This window comes from Chiloscyllium plagiosum, chromosome 4 (genome assembly GCF_004010195.1).
Source record: "Chiloscyllium plagiosum isolate BGI_BamShark_2017 chromosome 4, ASM401019v2, whole genome shotgun sequence".
NCBI classification, from domain to species: Eukaryota; Metazoa; Chordata; class Chondrichthyes; order Orectolobiformes; family Hemiscylliidae; genus Chiloscyllium; species Chiloscyllium plagiosum.
In genome coordinates, this window is record NC_057713.1 from 32,965,396 (window position 1) to 32,979,331 (window position 13,936).

General features: G+C 42.4%; 1 protein-coding gene across 1 annotated transcript in view; it reads right to left on the reverse strand.

The window, feature by feature from the left end:
* LOC122548929 (xin actin-binding repeat-containing protein 1-like) overlaps nucleotides 1-13,729 on the reverse strand; it is a 32,234-nt gene extending 18,505 nt beyond the window's left edge. Inside the window, exons 1-2 of the mRNA XM_043687915.1 lie at nucleotides 13,575-13,729; nucleotides 780-900 (exon numbers count right to left, since the gene is read on the reverse strand). The gene's annotated coding sequence lies outside the window, so the exon portion shown is untranslated. The remainder of the gene's footprint in view (nucleotides 1-779; nucleotides 901-13,574) is intronic.
* Between the last annotated feature and the right edge of the window lie 207 nt (nucleotides 13,730-13,936).

Here is a 13,936-nt window from a genome sequence, read left to right on the forward strand (position 1 = left end):
AGTGGTTTGTATGTGGAATGAACCACCAGAGGAGGTAGTGGATGTGGGTACAGTTACAATATTTAACAGATATTTAGATAAGTACATGAAAAGGAAAGGTTTGGAGGGATATGGGTCAAATGCAGACAAGTGGGACTAAGTTTAGTTCGGGAACATGGTCAGCGTGGACTAGTTGGACTAAAGTGTCTGTTTTTGTGCTGTATGACTCTATGGTGCAATTCAACCCATTCAGTCACAGTTCATCTTTTCATACCAGAATTTTTAACTGAATTCAAATTCTCAAATTATGTGATGGGATTTGAAATTATGGATTACTGGTCTAAAGCTTCTTAATAAATAGGGAACTAATATAACTATTATACTGATGCAAAAGCAAAATGATGTTGGAAATCTGGAATGAAAAAAGGTTATGCACAGCAGAGCAGACAACACCTTTTCCAATGGGGACAACCTAAAATATTTAAATTTTCCAATTTGGTTTATGATTCGCAATAATAGAACTGACGCAGGTTGGCTATGGAATTGTGTTTCCCTTGTGGTTGGAGGGTTCCTAGCCGGAAGATGAGGCGTTCTTCCTCCAACCGTCGTTTTGTTGTGGTCTGACGATGGTTGGCTATTGGCAAGTAAGTCAAAGAATTAGCCAAACGTTTTTCTGTGAAGGTACCCCTTTAAGAACACTTGTGCCTTTGTAAGCAATGCAGCAGTGTCAGAGTCTGGCCGGGTTGTCCTCTTGACCTTTATGGTTTTGACAGAGAATGAATGGAATGCTGAGTACTCACAGGCTGCACTTGTAGAGTCTGCTGCAGATATTTCAAGCACTGGGATGGTTGGCCTCCTGTCCTTCTACTGGCTGTCTGCTGGTCAGTATTGGCTGCCCTCAGATCCAAAACCTCCTGTCTTCTGCAAGATGAGAAATTCTAGTCAAATTACAGGACATTTTTCACAAGATTATGTCATAAAAGGTGTTCGGCAGATCGTTTGTATTTTGAAAATATGTTTTCAAGTTCCACTGCACAATCTTGATCCATCCAGTTCACATTCCTGAAGAGAGGTGTGAGCCATATGCTGAGGTAAAGTCGAGTTCTTCAGGACATGGAGGTTCATCTAAGGCATAACTTCCTCTCAGTTACATTCCAACCTCTTCAGATAACCAACAACTACTCCCATTTGCATTTTTGCATCTGTGCACTTAACTTAAGTGATTTGCTCACAAGGAACACTAAACCTTTCGCTGCTCCACTTATCTCTGTTTCTCAACAGCGAGAAGATGTTTCAATTTGTTTTTCTCAGATTTGAAATAGTCAACTTCATAATTTTCCAATTGGGGCAGCATCTGCTGCGACTTTGCCCGCCCACTCGGCCTAACTATATTTCTACTGATCCCAAACGTACAACTTAAATATTTGCCCCCTCATTCGAACTTGCTTCATAAAACTAAAAAACGAGTGTGAACAATGTTAAAGATAGCTCGGGGAAGGTGTAAATTTTGTGGCTTTTGAAAGAGAGCTGCGGATGAGGGTGAAGCAGGGGGAGAATAAAAGACGGCTAAAAGCATTAATCAAAAAAAAACAAAAGAACTGCGGATGCTGGCAAACAGAAATGTCTGGAAAAGGCCCAGCAGGTCCGGCAGCATGTGTGGAGAGAAATCAGAGTTAATGTTTCTAGTCGAGTTACCCTTCGTTAGAAATGAATGTAGCTAGGAAAAGGACTTTTGTTATGCAGAAGATAGGGTAGGGGGGCGAGAGAGTAAGAAGTAAACAATTGGTGGAAACAGAGACCAAAGAGAAAGAAGAACACTTGGACAGACAAAGGAGTTGATAACAATCAGCCTTGGAAAATGAATGGCTGCTAATGTGGACTATTAGTGGCTAACAATAGGTTGTGCATAATAGCAGAACACGTGGTGGACAAGGCCTGGTGTGTGAGGCTTGGGATAAGGACATAGGGGAAGGTGCCTCTAGCTCTAAAATTGTTGAATTCGATGTTGTGTTTAGAAGGTTCAAAACACTCCCCCACACCCCTCCAGCACCTTTCCCTTCCAGCACAAAAGGTGTAACACCTGCCCTTTTACTTTCTCCCTCCTTGCTTACCCAACGCATCTTCCAGGTGAAGCAGTGCTTCACCTGCACTTCACACAATCTAGTCTACTGCATTTACTTCTCACAATGTGATCTCCTCTACACTGGGGAAACAAAGCATAGACTGGGTGACCGCTTTGCAGAACATCTACATTCTATCCATAAAAAAAGACCATAGCCTCCAGTTGCCAGACACTTCAACACACCACCTTGTTCCCTGGCCAACATCTCTGTCTCAGGCTTGCTGCAATGCTCCGGTGAAGCTCAATGCACGCTTGGGAACTCTACAGCCTTCTGGACTCGATATCGAGTTCAATTTCAGGGCTTGAGGCAGCTTCACCCACCCCAACCCGCCCTCCCCACCCCCCCACACAAGTCTTGTTATCACATCATTTGTTATTACACACAGCCCATTGTTAGCCGCTAACAGTCCACATTAGCAGTTATTCATTCTCCTAGGCTGATCATTATCTACTCCTTTATCTGTCCAACTGTCATCTTCTCTCTTTGGGCTCTATCTCCACCTATTGTTTACTCCTCACCCCCTCTCCTCACCCTATCTTCTGCAAAAACAACATTTTTCTGGCTACAATCAGTTCTGAAGAAGGGTCACTGGACCCAAAACATTAATTCTGCTTTCTTTCCACAGATGTTGCCAGACCTGCTGACTTTCTTTCGGCAATTTCTGATTCTGTGGCTGAAAAGATTGATCCACTTCAGAAAACATTTTCTTTGCAAAACTCTAGGTCACCTGTTGCCCTTCAGACACTTTCCTCCTACTGCAGAAGCAAATCCAGTTTCAATCTTGCAATGCTCCTCTCATTTCAGTTTGTTCAGCCAATATGGCCTCCCTATATGTAGGAGTTGCTGTCAATAGGTTGCCTTGTTGCCTTACACCTTCAGCTACCACTTGACTCCACCATACTTACCCACTCCATCGCAAATGCTCTTGAATCCCCTTTCCCTGCTCGCCTCAGTAAGGTTATTTACTTTTCCAACACTTTTGAAATAGTTTGGGCCAGATTTGCATGGATGGACCTAAGTCCAAGATTCCTCCCCCTCACCTAGTCCCAGTAATTTGCACCAGCATGGGGTAATGGTACAGGTAGCGAACTCACTCTTGTACTCTTGATCTCGTCCACGTACACACCTCCAAGTGTCTCCCAATTTTTTGAAGCTTTTCGGCTTGGCTCCGCACAGTTACTATGAGTTAATTACTGATCATTGCATGCTTTCACAGAAGGGGGCTGCAGACTCAGCATGGATAAGCTGTGAATTGTTGGCCAACAATGTGTCAGTCGCTGGAGTTATCAACACTGAACAAACAACGACCTCAAGCAAAGGGAATGCCAGCCCTCCCATTGTGTGGAACAAGGACAGGAAGAGATTCTGATCCATCCCTACAGGAATCGCTGTCAGCTTGGCTTTAGGGCCTTAAGTTACTTACAATACATAATCGCAGGATCTGCTGTATAGTCACTCTGTTTAATAAATGTCCCATTACTGACTGAGGCTGGTTCCAACCTTTTATTGTCGAGCTGGCTGACTGTCTGACATGTGTAAAAACCTTTTATTTCATTTGGAGATCAGAGATGGACAGCAGATCTGAAGGGATACCATGTATAAAGTGCTGGACTAAGGGGGTAAGAACTTACCCAATGCCATCTTACCTTTGTGTGTGGTTGCATTAAGCTATGCGCGGACCCTCGGTATGCAAGCACCAAGTATCACTACTTACCTGTTCCCTCTGTTACAAAGGACAGGTCTGGCCTCAGTGCCATGGAACCCTCCAAGTAGTTGGACTATCGCATATTATTTGTCCCTCATGCAGAAATTTGTAAAGAAAAACATATTTGACCACAAGTCTGTTAGGAAGCAGTCAGCACATAGTGTACTTGAGACCCTTCAGGACAATAAGAGGGTTGATCTTGTCAGGTGCATCCTGAGCAAACTGTCATTTGGCAGATTGTCTCATTACCGAAATTTTCTAACAAGCACCAAGATGTTGCTTGGCTTGCACTGAACTGAGAAGGGCTCTGCCTGTGACATCCTTTATACATGCCCTGACTCTCTGTGCCACGGCATGCTGCCCTCGACGTGGCTGCCCGGGGGGATAGAAACTGTCACACATCTCCTTCTGGAATGTGCCTTTGCAAAGGAAGTCTGGACAAAGAGGCAGAGGTTATTGGTGAGGTTCGACCCGAGCAGCTCTGTGATGCAGGAGTCTGTGCTCTATGGTCTTGTTCCCTGGGATACACCTTCAGACAAACATCCACTGCAGCCATCAACTCAGTGAGAGACTCACTTTGGTCTGCCAGAAACCTGCTGGTCTTCCAGTTGAAAGAGTTGGCCCTGGCGAAGTCTTGCACATTGGCATATTCCAAGGTCCAGGACTATGGGCTGAGGGATGCAGCAATGCTTGGGCAGCTGCTACCAGGGTGCAGTGGGGAAAGACTATCATATAAAGTCTTTCTGCCAAGCACAACAGGGGTCCTTTCAGCCATCAGACCCTCTCAATGCCTCAATGTAAATGGTTCCTAGTACCCAGCATAATCAAGAACTGCCTTTCGACGAGTTGCAGCTATTGAGAAAGTCAAGCCCCAATGTTAATTTTTTCTGTGTTAAGAAAAAACTGAATTGTCCTGAACTGCTTTAGTAACTGTGTATGTACATAAAGATTTCCTTTATGAATAAAGTATACTTTTGCAATAGAAAAAATGTGGAGACCTTTAGTGAATTGAGACTCCAATCTAACTTATTGAGAAGTCCACCTCAGAGTTTCTGTTCACAGAAAAGATAGAACTGGGACTTATTCTGCCTGCAGGACATCAAAAATAAATACTTTGATAAGTAATTGTTGCTGCATTAGCAAACACAACAGCTAATTTTTAGAGAGATAGATCACCTCGGTCTCCCTTGTTCTTCATCATGATATGGAGGTGCCAGTGTTGGACTGGACTGGACAAAGTCAGATGTCACACAACGCCAGGTTATAATCCAGCAGATTTATTTGAAATCACAAGCTTTCGGAGCACTGCTCCTTCGTCAGGTGAAGGCCACTGACAAAGGAGCAGCACTTTGTTAGACTATAACTGGTGTCATGTGACTTCTGGCTTTGTTCTTCATCAAGCATTACCATGTCTGTGACCTGAAAGATCAGGCAGACCCTTAATTTAATATGTCAGAAATGACACACTTAAAGTTCAATATTCCTTCAATACCGGAATGAAGTATTCAATTTGTGTGAGACTCGTAATTTAGATTACCTTCACTGAGCTAGTACTTGTTTACCTGCGATTGATTACCTCAAAATATTTGTCTTGGATGCCCTGAAAGATGTGTAAGGTACTGTTTACATCCACACTCCCTCATTCTTGTAAGAGAGGGACTCTAAGGTGGATGTTGCACTGCCAGGTTTACCACACAGGCATAAGAGTACATGGAATAGAGGATCTGATGGAAATGGTGAAGGGATAGAAAACAAATGGATGGATGATGGGAAAAAGATGAGATAGCATTAGGGGTCTATGTTATGTTAGATTGGGCAATCTATTGCATTTATGTAACAATTTATATCCTTTATTCAAATAGTGCCAGGAAATCAACATCCTCTTAAACAGACAACTAGTCTTACATCATTATTGTTAATATCTCACCTGATTTTAACATTGTTTTACCTTGGTAAAATACTGTTTCATGCTTAAACTCATGGGGTTGCATTTGAACCCAGAAATTTCCAGCCAAGAAGTGGTAGTACTACTAAATGCTGCAGACTGGACTTAACAATTTATCCCTTCACATCATGAGCCACAGTATTAAGTAGGAAAAAAATGACTAACTTAATAAACACAGATGACCAGCTCACTGATGGGAAAACTTCAGAAATTGCACTGAAAAATAGATTTATCTTGGCCCAAAACAGACGTATGGGACATATAGAACATAGAACATAGAAGAATACAGCGCAGTACAGGCCCTTTGGCCCTCGATGTTGCGCCGATCCAAGCCCACCTAACCTATACTAACCCACTATCCTCCATATACCTATCCAATGCCCGCTTAAATGTCCATAAAGAGGGAGAGTCCACCACTGCTGCTGGCAGGGCATTCCATGAACTTACGACTCGCTGAGTAAAGAACTTACCCCTAACTTCAGTCCTATATCTACCCCCCCCTTAATTTAAAGCTATGCCCCCTTGTAACACCCGACTCCACATGCGGGACAAGGTTCACACTGTCAACCCTATCTCACCCCCTAATCATCTTGTACACCTCAATCAAGTCACTCCTAAACCTTCTTTTCTCTAATGAAAACAGTCCCAAGTGTCTCAGTCTTTCCTCATACGATCTTCCTTCCATACCAGGCAACATCCTGGTAAACCTCCTCTGCACCCGTTCCAGTGCCTCCACATCCTTCCTATAGTATGGCGACCAAAACTGCACACAATATTCCAGATGCGGCCGCAGATATGCCCAGCAACAATATGGATGATCTCATTACTAATTATGGGTAATCCTCTTAGTTTGCCAACTGTATTCAAGTATATTGTATTTAACAGCATAATGCTCTGTGTCCACCAAACATGAAGTAGAATGTTTATTTTTAAAGTGGCGCACACATGCCAGTGTTTTGAGAATGGTGGTAAAAATTACACCTTATGTCACAGGTCCAGAAAGGAGGAGGAGCTTGGATTTTGGCCTACATAGCAATTGCAGTGATGCGAGGTGCCAGAAATGTTTTTCCCTTGCATGTGACATATCTCCAATCTCATTGAAATTATTCACATAAAAAATTCAGAGACAGCTTTCACTGAATACTTCAGGTACTAAGGAGCTAAGAAAGAGTTGACCAAAATGGAGCATTACATTGCAAAGCCATTTTAATGCAGTGTGCCATGTTGAAAAAGGCAACACAAAGAAGGGACTAACTGACAGCTCAGTTACCTGCTGGTGGTCATTGCAGAGACAGCTTGTGCTTTGGTGGATAATGCTTGCCAAACACTGGCTAACTGAGCTGGGCTATATAAGTGGTTACTTAGATGTTTACGAGGATTTTTTATGGTGCAATCGTAGGCCCCCTACCTCTGGACTAGATGGTCTAGCTTCAAGACCCACCTTCTCCAGGGGTATGCAATAACATCTTTGAACAGATTACAAGGTCTAACCACTATTAGAATTTACATCACCACTTTCTGTGCATTTGATATTGGAGGTTTGAAGATATTTTAAAATATTGGAAGACATCTTGGGATAATTGCTAAAGTTAAATTAACTCACGATGGATTACTGATGCAGACAAACATATAGAAATGAAAAGGCCCCACAGTGCCTGGGACCCTGGTTCGATTCTATCCTTATTAGAGTGGTGCTGGAAAAGCACAGCAGGTCAGACAGCATCCAAGGAGCAGAAAAATCAATGTTTCAGGCAAAAGCCCCTCATCAGGAATGAGGCAGGGAGCCTCTGGGGTGGAGAGATAAATGGGAGGGGAGTGGGGCTTGGGAGAAGGTAACCAAGCATGCAATAGGTGGATGGAGGTGGGGATGAAGGTGATAGGTCAGAGAGGAGGGTGGAGCGGATAGGTGGAAAGGACGATTGGCAGGTAGGACAGGTCATGAGGATGGTGCTGAGCTCACTGGTTGGAACTGGGGTAAGGTGAGAGATGGGGAAATGAGGAAACTGGTGGTCTATCCTTGGCAACTGTCTGTGTGGAGTTTGCACATTCTCCCCATGTCTGTGTGGGTTTCTGCCAGGTGCTCCGGTTTCCTCCCACAGTCCAAAGATGTGTAAGTTAGATGGATTGGCCATGCTAAATTGCCCATAGTGTTCAGGGATGTGCAGGTTGAGTCGGTTAGCCATGGGAAATGCAGGGTTACAGGGATAGGGTGAGGGGATGGGTCTGGGTGGCACACTGTCTGGAGGGTCAGTGTGGACTGTATGATTTTAAGGTAAAGACTGAGAATATTGAAATGCTGAAAAAAAATCAGGACATGCATATAGTTATTCATAACAGAGATGAGATGCGAACAAAAACAAAAAACGTGAGAAATAGAAACATAAGTATTGAAAGGGAGACAAAAATACAGATCTGATATAATTTCTTTCCCAGGACATCAGTGAAATGTCATGGAATCAGTATACTTTCATAACTCAAACTGGGTGACATCTCTTTATTTTTGACATAGCTCAACCTACTACCTGTTGAAATCTGGGCTTTATTCCAGCATGAGCCTTGTTCTGGCATCCTGGGCATTATTAATTTGGGCCTTAATCAATGTTTTGTCCAAAAATCATCAACCTTGACCCTTTTTCATCAATCTGACCCTGCACAATCTTGCACAAATGGTTGTCCTGTTCACAAGTCTGGCCTGGTAATGTGGTCCTGTATAACAAGCCTGTGCCATTATAATGGATTGTGGTCTGGTATAAAGGCCTGGCCTTTAATCCTGGCTCTGTGGCCCTCATACTGTTGCTAGGTCTAGGCCCTGTATTAGGATTCAATGCCCTGTGTCATAATTGTGGCCAAAATTCAGACATGACTCTAAAAACAGCAAAGTGCATTTCTGCCTGGTGACTGCTAGATCAGTTATTAACTATCAGTTTTTAAAGTAGGAAAACTGAGCATTGTCCTGATTGGCAAGCGATCACAACTCATGCATCAGAAAGAATGTCCATCAAAGCTCCCGACAATTGTCTGCGTTTTGCAAGAATGTGAAGTCACTATTTTTGGAAGGGAATCTGAAAGAGGTTCCCCTGAAGTCACAGCTGTTTGCGGAGTAATGGATTCCAGTTGGTGAAGCTGGACAGATTCTGCACATGAAACAATTACTTGGCTTCAAAATATTTCAGATTCACTGCTCCAGCCTCCTTAACCTGTCAACCCACTCTCACGATACAAATTCCTGGAGATTCTTTTGCAGTAGATGAAAGGTCAAGCCTTTCTCCTACTTAAAATGCCTAAACTCTGACTTGATGATGGCAGTTGGGAGGATGATGGTTATGGATTCAAGATCCGGTCCCCAAACCTGGGGCAGAATACTGTGCTGCTGCCAGCCATGGGAAGCTTGGCAGACCAGGAAAATTAATTGTACAGGAGGCCAAAAAACAGGATTAAACTATGATGTTACGTACTTGGAAGTTTGAAGGCAAGTTGATTGATCTTCCCACTGGCAGAAACCAAGAAGTTTTGCATTTATGTCAATAAAAGACAATTGCAGCAGAATTAAGTGCATCTTTCAAAGTAAGTTACGTGCAAGCTACAAATTGTTGGCTTCAGGTTCACAATTGCTTGTAAGTGCAGCAGGTGAGGTCATGTATATGCTGGAACTTGAGTGAGGAGTTAAGCTTGGTCCTCTTTGGGGAATGTTGGTCCAACAACAGTCTGTGATACAGGCAGCAATCAAAAGGCTTCAGGGCAGGGCTAGAACTGAGCCAGTGAGAGAAAGAAGAAACAAGGGCAGGGGTAGCCTCATGAGAGAGGCTGTCTGAGACAGGGAGAGAAGACAAGGGTGCAGTGATGCGTGGGGGAGAGATAAGTCTAGCTTCCTAAATGTGGTGACCATGTTGATGAGTCGAGGAGGGGCTATCTTGGGTAGAAGACTGTAAAGGGCAGGATTGGTGCTTTCAATGGTTGGGTCCTTGAGTTGGACAGCGGGTGCTGGTCAGTGGATGAAAGAATCGCAGACTGATTAGCAATGGGTTAGGTGGGATGTGGATGTGTAAGGATGGAAGTTCTAGAGTCATTTTTGGGTATTAGATAGTCTCATAGAGGACTCTCAGATTGTACAGTATAGGTAGTGCATATAACAGGAAAGGTTAGGGTCAGAGTGGGTATGGGAATGATAATAGTTGCAGTCAAGGGGAGAGAGAATGTGCACGACTGTTATAAGGTCAATGGATAATGGGGAGAGATTCAAAGCACTTGTTCTCTGACACTCAGTTTGGATTCCCTGAGCCACTCAGTTCCTTACCACATCACAGACCTGATGCAAACGTGGACAAGAGAGCCAATTCCAGAGGTGGGAGTGAGAGGGGCTGCCCATGAAACTGCATTTAAGCAAGTGTGACACCAAGGTGCCCTAGTAGAACTGGAGTCATAGGGATTAGGGAGAAAATATCGACACTCATTCATGCAGCAGTGTTACCGTGTATAAAATGTACAGCAGAAATTCACTGAAACTCCTGAGATAGAACCTTCCAAATCCAGAGACAGTACCATATCGAATGGCAAGAGCGGCAGATGCATGGGAACACCAGGGCTTAAGTTAGAGTGACTGCCCTTGACACATTTGACTGAGTATGACATCAAGGGACTCCAGTAAAACTGGAATCAATGGCTCACTCAGTAAATAGTGTGCAGCAAGCACTCACATACAACTACTGGCTATGCACAGGACGGTCATCGACACCTTGAAGACTGTGTCTCAGCTTGGGTCTTCAGAGGCGTAGAGAGAAATTTGAAAACAGAAAAAAATCTTCAATGTTATGAATCTTAAATGGACGGCATTTTGAGATAAATTGCATTTTCTATCTTAATTATAAAGTGGAGAGTCACTTTTAAATCCTCCAGAACTGTTAAATGATATGTTTCCAACAACTGACCCATATCTTTTACATTCAGAACCAGCCAAATTATGTTAGACAGCCTTGTTAGTGATTCTCACAAAACCCACACACACACTAATGTCATCTCAACTTATCAGACCTGCTTTTGTTATTTTTAACTTTCCCTCCATCCCTACCAATTCCAAAACTCTCAAACATTGGAGAAGCCATGTTGAGATTTACTTTAGAAGCTCCTCTACTCCTATGTCACAGATAGCACATTCTGCTCCACGTTCTTCATGGGAGATAACAGGAATCCCAGGCTAATTATTTTTATTCATTCATAGGATGTGGATGATACTGGCTGGGCCCAGCATTAATTGTCCATCCCTAATTGCCCAGAGAGCAGTTAAGAGTCAACCATATTCTACAGCCAGATACATGGGCCAAACCAGGTAATGTCCTTCCAAAATGGATATCACAAATTGTTTAATGACAAAATAGTTTCATCTTCATTTTTATTTGATTCAAATTTATGGAAAAATGGTTTCATTTTCATTTTTATTGGATTCAAATTCCATCATCTGTCATGGTGGAATTCAAATCCAGAACATGATCTGTGTTTCTACCTTAATGGGAGAAAGTGAGGACTACAGATGCTGGAGATCAGAGTCAAAAATATGGTGCTGGAAAAGCACAGCAGGTCAGGCAGCATTCTTGCTGAAGGGCTTATGCCCGAAATGTTGATTCTCTTGCTCCTCGGATGCTGCCTGACCTGTTGTGCTTTTCCAGTGCCACACGTTTTGACTCTCTACCTTAATAGTCTGATAATACCATGAGACCATCACATCACAACTGCTAATTTGAACATGAGTTCAAATCCCACCCTGGCAGCTGCTGCAATTGAAGTTTAATTAATAAAATCTGGAATGTAAAGCTGTTCTCAATAGTGTTGACCATGAAATTATCATTGGTTGTTGTAAAAATTCATCTGATTCACTCAGGCCCTCGAGGGAAGGAAAGCTACCACATACATTTGACTTTAGTTCCATAGCAATGCAATTGCCTTTTTATAGCAAGCCACTCAGGTCAAGGACAATTATAGATGGCAACAAATACTGATCTTGCCAGCACTACTCACACCCTCTGAAAGAATTTAAAAAACAGTTTAGCTAATTACACTTTACTTCTTGCTCTTTTCCGGACTATATCTTTTGTGGACTTCTCTTACTAAACCTATTCCTTTGCTACCTCATTTCCAATATGCTAAGCTTATTCTAAACCTTACTGTTTTGCCTTACCCTCTGAACTCCTTCCCTTAATTTCTACTTTTTCCTTGGTATCTGGTTTCCTACTGTTTTGCTAATCTTGTTATAATGCATTAAGGTTAAAATCCCAATTTATGTAACCTCTATTGCATCCAGTGGATAGCTAACCTTCTTAGCAACTAATTCATTACATTTTAAAAATGTAGTCTTATAACATAGACAAAGGAACTATCTTAGTGTATGATCTTAGAGGTCTATGACATTTATCAAATTCACTTGGTGATGAATTAGAAGACTAGAGAGCTTCAAATACATGTGGTTTGAATTCAGCTGTAATTCTAGTACTCACAGTGGATCTAAGAATTATAACATTATTTTCAGGTCAGAGGAAATAGTCAGCTAACATATTGTATTAACTATTGAGTCATGGCAATATTGATACAATTTCTTTGTAAACTAAATCACAGTCCCACAGATTTAGCTGTATAATGAGATTAATAAATATCTCTAAGTCACATGGATACTTTATCTATAATTCTCAATAGCACTTTTACAAAGGAGAAATCAATTACCCCACCACTGACAACAGTTTCTCACTCTTGTGAGAAGGCAAGCACATTGCTGGTATTACCTGTGACTATCAATGTCTGGGCCTCAGCCTTTGTTACAGTAAGTCATCCTGCCCTTCTTCCAGAACAACATCCAGCACCTATACTGGTTATCCTGTTTTATCTGTAATTGTGTTGTAAGTTGCAATTACTTTTCTGGAAAAGGTTTTTGAGCATGTATAAGTACAGAAAAGGACAACAACACTTGAAAAATGTCAGAATAGGAGAGAGATCTGAAGGCTCCTTGCAAGGGGTCCCTGAGCCCTGTTCACACCTATATCACTGGGTTAAAAACCTGCAATTCCCTTCCTCATGGCATTGTGTGCACACCAAGGCCAAATGGAGTGTAACAGTTCAAGAAGGTAGCTCACTATCATTCCTGATGAAGGGCTTATGCCTGAAATGTTGAGTCTCCTACTCCTTGGATGCTGCCTGACCTGCCGTGCTTTTCCAGCGCCACACATTTTGACTCACACTGTCACCTTCTCAAGGGCAACTGGTGATAGGGCAATAACTTTCTGCAGTGCAAATAGGGATGGGGCAATACATGTTGGCCCTGCCACTGACACCCAGATCCCTTGAAAAGGTTTTTTAAAATGCATCTCCAGTCAATAAACTCCAGTTCTATATGGGACTTTCAAACAACAAATACTTTATATCAAATCTTTTGAACGCTTCATATAGTTGCTACTGAAAGATTTCACTGATAAACGTTTGAAGGTAGTGTATAGAACAAGGCTTGTCAGATTAAGCTTGATGTGTCGAATAGCAAAAATGGACTAACTCTTCATTTAGCTGAGAGATATCATTCTTCAAATAAGAACTGGATTGTAAAACTAACCTTAATCCTCAATGGGCAACGTACCACATAACACGTTACTTTTAATGCTTACGCCTTTATGAGCATGAATTTGGTCTAATCGCACAAATAAGGCTTATCATGGAATCAGCATTGAAATTGTGGTAAAGAAAATTAAAGATGGTGTAAAGTGAACAATCAACCTGCAATTTTATATTTTAAACTTTATAAAAAGGGCTTAGAATATTATTAACAACTCACATGAGGTACACTACTTACCAAAATCTTTCTCTTCGCTATGTTGTTTTCTTTGCCTTTTTTTTTGCCAAATCCCAGTTGAAAGCTTGAGTCCTAGTAGTTGTAATAGTGGAAGGAGTCCTGCTCCCAGCTGTGTCTGTGACTCTTTCAGGCTCAGGGAAAATGCCGACAGCTGATTCTCTTGCTGCTCTATGTTTGGGAGAATAAGCCGACTCTATTTATAGGGCATTAGGAGTCTGGCTGCTCCATCAGGCTGAGTCAATCACTGCTTCCAGAAATCATTTAGGACTCACGCCATTGACATCCCTGCAAGCTGAGCATGCCAAAGGCACCTGCTCATTCAGCCGAGTTCACAAGACAATGCGGGAATAGGTGTACAGCCA